We start from the raw sequence: 6,287 nt of genomic DNA, 5'->3' as shown, positions 1-6,287 counted from the left end.
TCAGGTCTGGCCTGGCCCCCAAGGCGTGCCACATTCACAACACATGCTCCGTTCTCAGTCATTACTCACCTTTAATTAAACATACACACACACACAGAGAGAGAGAGACAGGATTTTTGATTAACTTTCTCTGTGACTGAGAAAATCATTACAGGATTGTATTAGCACTCCTGCACTACCCATGCAAATCAAGGGCCACAGAGAGAGCTGATGTGGTTTACAGATGATGTCTTATCAGCCTCATTGAAATATTCAATCAGATTCCCTTCTAGTACATCCTTAACAAACACTCAATTGCAATCAGATGATTTGAGCTGCTAGAACATCAGAGTTGTTTTGATTCTCATGGTTTTCATTTTAAATTTAACATCCTGTTTTTCTGCATCACTTAAGATAATTAACTATTCTAAGGATCAGAAATGATAAATCTGCTTTTTTTATTTTGAAGTTAAAAGATAAAGTTCTGTGTTTATGAACTGCATAATTAATTCATTCCTGATCATTTACATTTAAGCGTAATTTACTAATATTAATATAACTAGAACAGCATAATTAGGTCTCTATGTTAAGATGAGTCATACTTTGGTGTGTTCTGTAACTCTTTCTTTTTGAAAGCAACTCCCAGAAAAGGGTATATTTCATCATTCTGTCACGAAACACACACACACACACACACACACACACACACACACACACACACACACACACACACACACACACACACACACACACACACACACACACACACACACCTGTTTTGCAATAGAAAAGCGTCAATAAAAGAAAGGGGACATTTGTTCTTTTTGAGGGATTCCTTCCTCTAAGCAGGGATCCCATGACAGAGTTTGGGTTTTCCAGCCGGCCAGCCAGGGCCATATGCCACAGCGGGAATCAAGTTACCTGTAAAGAGAAAAGGTATTTTCTTTTACTTTCTTTCTTTCTTTCTTTCTTAAGTGAGACTTTCACTTTCTGTCATTCCTCTTTTAGATACAGTGTTTGATATGAAAACAGATATTAACATATACATTCTATAAAGTTCTTACTCTTTTGTCTCCGTCCCTCTTCCTCAACTCTTTTTTGTGAAGTGTAACTAAGCTTCATGGTCCCCGATTCAGTTTGTCCCAGTGGGAAAATGTGGTTCTTGTGTTTGGCGGTTTGCACTCTTTTTTCTTTTCTCTGTGGGAAACTTTTGTCAGATGGCATCATTATATAAAAAGAACACTTTTAAAGGTCATGCTCAACTTTCACAAACAACTGGAGGAGAGTGGAGACACAGAAGGGACTCCATTGTCTTTGGCCTCAATCTAGTTCAAACAAAACTGATGGCCACCGCTGCAGGTTCTTACATCATCTGATTTGATTGATTAATTGCTATTTTACAACAAAAGTTTAGTCATGGGATGGGCTGTTCCTCATGCAAAATAAACAATGACTCTGATGGGACTGACTATTTTATAGATATGTCGACTTTTAAAGGAAATTTGAAAAAGCAAATTAAAAAAGTAAATGCTAACTTTACAGCTAATTTCCAGGGAACAACCTTTCGAGTTCGTCTCGCGAAACAATCTGTAATTTGACGCTAGTTATCTTAACGTCAGTTGCCTAAAAGATTTTTTAACAAAACATTAACGGTTTTATGACATATTTGTGCTAGTTACATCTATAATAAAGTGATAGCCTAAGTTGCTATATTAGCCTACTGGTGCTTTATCGATATTGCCAATGCCCACCGCGTGAAAATGTGCATGAGCAGCATAGGCCTACCTCCTCTGGCGGTATAGTTTTCCGAGACTTTTGGCGACACATACATGCTATATTATTACCTTTATTATAATTATAACATTTGAAACTCCTGTAGCTATATTCTTGTGTATGATATGAAGAATATCCCAAGAACCTTTTTCTTTGACGCCGAGTTTTTGTTTTGTTTTTTTATAATCCCATCATTCTTACCCTGTGGTTCCTTCAAAATACTGCATGCTTATAAAGAATCATTAAAAATGTAGTCTATTAACTTCACTTGTTCTTTAAAGTCACGTGCATTCACCATCTTCCCCTTAGGCTATGTAACGAAAATATATGGGAACATACTGCAAAATATAATGTGATATAGTCTATATAGGAAACAACAAGTAGTGCTAATATTCGTCACTGCAATATATACATTGAGCATGTATGGCTATATATTGATAAATGTAAAAAAAAATGTTTAGAAATGAAGACAAAAATAGCATTAGGCTACATGTAATATTCATAAAGTTTGATCATTTATTGTGCACATATTGCACATACATGTTCCCATATAAATGTGAATGTATGTACACACACACACACACACACACACACACACACACACACACACACACACACACACACACACACACACACACACACACACACACACACATATGTGTGTGTATATATATATATATATATATATATATATATATATATATATATACAGATTAATGGAATGAGTTGCAGCAGATTTCTAGTTCACAGCATGCTTTGCTTCTGTTAAAGGAGAGTAAATGTTAAAATGAAATGTTTTTTTTCAATATTAATATAAGGGGAGATATGTTAGTTTTTAATGTTCTATTATAAATGTCTGAGTTTTTGGGGTTACCATTGTGTTGAAGAGTAGAGCCTCTGGTTAGGTCGACGATTGGCTTTATGTTACTTTACTTAAAAAGAAATGTCTGCTCACTCTTTATCCCAGTGTTGGTCTCCTTGCTAAATAAATAGCAAGCAGGCTTATAGCTTATAAATAGTAATAGCAGGTGCGCTTCGACTATTGTTAACTAGCTATGTATGAAAGTATCAAACATATATAATGTAATTAGTTACAAAATATGAGGAGCCTATTAGCTACATAATATATTTCTATATGATTGTGTATACTGCAGTAATAATGAGTAAATATATGTTCAATATATTTATACATGTGCCATATCTATCACATGTACAGCTATATGTTATGAAGTATATTACTGAATATGAAATAACATACATTATGATATAAGTAAATATATGTTCACATATTTTCCAATATATGAAAGCGGCAATTCCATATGTATTATTCAATATATTGTAATATATTTACACAATATGGTATTATATATATTTTCTAATATACTGTTATATAATTTAATATATTGTGTATATATTAGGAAATATACTTTCTTAGCGTAAGTCTTTACATGAGATAGGAGCTAAAGTCAGGCTGTTTCCATTGGTCATTAGCAAACACACGACGACCGCAGGTACACACTGCACTGCAATCAGTCATTACACATCCGGCCTGAAGATTAGACTGTTTACATTGTTTAAGCTGCCTTCGTTTGTCCATATATTGTGGCTACCTTTTTCTTCTCTAATAGACTGACTCTCATGCAAAACCTTCCCACATATATGTTTGGAGACTTCAGCCACAATTAAATTATTTACACTGTAGATAATAAAATATAGGCTTTTTATTTAATTTATCATTATCAGATGAAATTGGATTTGCCCAAATACATTTACCATCTGATGCTCACTTGAAAAAAAAAATCATCATAATTTAAATTTGCACATCTATTGGTCATTTACTATTTCGTACCCATGATTTGCTATATCGTGCGCACGATTTATAAATCGAGGGAACAAAATAGTAAATCGTGCATGTCATGTCCGGGGCTCCGTAGTTTTCACCCATATTAACTAAGCAAAAAAAGAAATGTCCTATCACTTTCTTACAACTGCTTTTTTTGAAGCAGATTTCTTAACGTAAAATATTTGTATGAATATAAAAAGATTAAAACAACTTGGGATGGTATAAACCATCATTTGTCAGTTCTAGATAACTGAGAATGAATAACGATACATACCGAAGTATAATTTATTACTGGGTATATAACACGCCTGTGGCCCTCAAATTCCATAAACTGGAGGAGAGCAAATACAGCTCTCAGCAGAGCACATGTGAAGGAGCGTGGTTGACACAGAAAACGCAATTCAGACTAAGCATGTGATATACAGGCAATAGAGAGAGGATGGGCATTTTTCAGTGACAATCCTGCTCACATAGCCATCATAGCCATCCAGACAATTGTTGCTATGGTAACTACGAGGCTAACTGAACACACCTCCTGCCATAGGTATGAGGAAATCGCAAAAAAAAGGGGTCACAAAACAACCGTACCTTCTGTTAAATGATCATCCCTTAGCAAGGCAGCCAAAATTAAAGGGGTTGCATCATCTCACCGCAACCACTCCTTCAGTAAGCTGCCGCCTCACCTCCAAATAGAGGGAGAGCAACCGAAAGTGAGGGTGTCGTAAGGCTCTACCACAACTAACCCTATTAAGAAACGATTTTTTCTCAACAGTTTCACCAGCTGAGCTGGAAGAAGCATGGCTTAATGGTAAAGGAGTTGCATCATCTCACTGCGACCACTCCAGCGATAAGCTTCAGTAACACTGGAGAGTGGGCAACCAAAAAGAAGGGGTTGCATCATCTCACCGCCTCACTGTAACCTCTCCTTCAATAGGTTACCGTCTCAGCAGTTCATTGCCAACAATTCCGATAATACTAGAGGGAGAGCAACCACAAATGAAGGGGTCGCATCATCACCTCAATACGACCAATCGTTCAATAGGCTAAAACCTCAGCAAATCTCAAAAATGGGATTTGAGAGTAATGGAGCTATCAGGAGAAGCTGATAAAAGAAGGAAAAAACTCCCGTCAGACTCCTTCCCATGGTCCGCCAACAATCCTCGTGATCGAACGCGCCCTGCCTCCTTGACAGCTGTGGGACCCGAACCACGAGATACAGACACTCGACTTTCATCTCTCAAGGGAAAGTCAAGAGTGGGTGGAGCTTACAAGATGTAAAATAAGTCTTTGATGTCCCCAGAGTGTGTATGTGAAGTTTGAGCTCAAAATACCCCACATATATTTTCATATAGCATGTTAAAGTTGTCACTTTTTGAGGGTGAGCAAAAACGCACCGTTTTTGTGTCTGTCCCTTTAAATGCAAATGAGCTACTGCTCCCAGCACAGGGGGTGGAGCTACAACAGCTTGTGTCCTTTTCAAAAACTTTTAACTTTTTATGTTAAAACTGAAGTCAGTAAGATGGAGAGACTCAAGAAGAAGTGACAACATGTAGAATGCAACATGACATTTCTGAATGGTTAGTTGATGAATTTATGTAGCTTATGTGTAGTTATCTTCTAGTCATTGATTAGCATATTCTGTCTTGATAGTCTATAAATCGTGTTCAGGGGGCAGGGGTAATGTAAATTTCACTAACCTGGGAGGAAGGTCATGTAGTCCCTACCAGCCGTTTGTTGTAGTCCTTAAAAGCAATTTCTTTAAAAGCAAATATCTCCCTTTGATTTGAACTTTTAGCGCCGTAACTTTGCAGATGTTATTTATGCTCAAACAGCAACATTACACACTAACTAAAGTTAGAAAAGTGAAATCATATTCAACCACCCTAATGTAAGGAAATGTTTTCCTAATTGTCTTTTTCAACCAAAGCTAAGATTAACCGTTACCGAATTAGCCTACTTTCCAGTATTATTAACTGACAATAAAAGGAGGTTCCTCTCTATCTCACAGAATGGGACACACCTGATTTTTGTTTCTACCTGTCATAGATCTAAGCCCAGTCTCCTGGGATACAAATACTGATACAAAGATACTAATTATACATGTTCTCACTCCTCCTTTTGGGAATTATTCATTGAGGGAAATAAGGTGCTTGTGAATCACAGCCAGTAGCTTTGAACAAGATGTACTGCTATAACTAGACCTGCCAGAATTTATGTTTTTTGTCATGTGTATACTGAAAATCTGCTCATAACCAAGTCAAGTCAAGTCACCTTCATTTATATATCGCTTTTTACAATACAGATTGTATCAAAGCAGCTTCACAGTGATAACATGAAAATAATACAACAAAGTTTGTTTCTAGAAGAAAATTGCATCATCGTCCACCTTAAGTAGCCTAAGGCAGTAAATGTGCCCAATTAAATAAGTACAGCAATACAGAGAATCTGATGATGTATAGGCCTACTGAAAATTGGAACATTTGTATTAAATACTTATATTCATGTATAAATCTTATCACATAAAGTAGACCAAAAAGTATTTAGACACTATGTCTACATTAATCTAGATACATTTGAAAACACTCTCCGTCCATAATAGCGTTTTCCAAAAGTTTCTCGTCCACACTAAAACGTCACATATCCTATCGTCTTACTGACAAATAAATAAATGCAGCACACGCACATTGTTTTT

This window comes from Leuciscus leuciscus (genome assembly GCF_965113295.1).
Source record: "Leuciscus leuciscus genome assembly, chromosome: 17".
NCBI lineage: Eukaryota > Metazoa > Chordata > Actinopteri > Cypriniformes > Leuciscidae > Leuciscus > Leuciscus leuciscus.
This window is presented reverse-complemented; position numbering follows the sequence as displayed.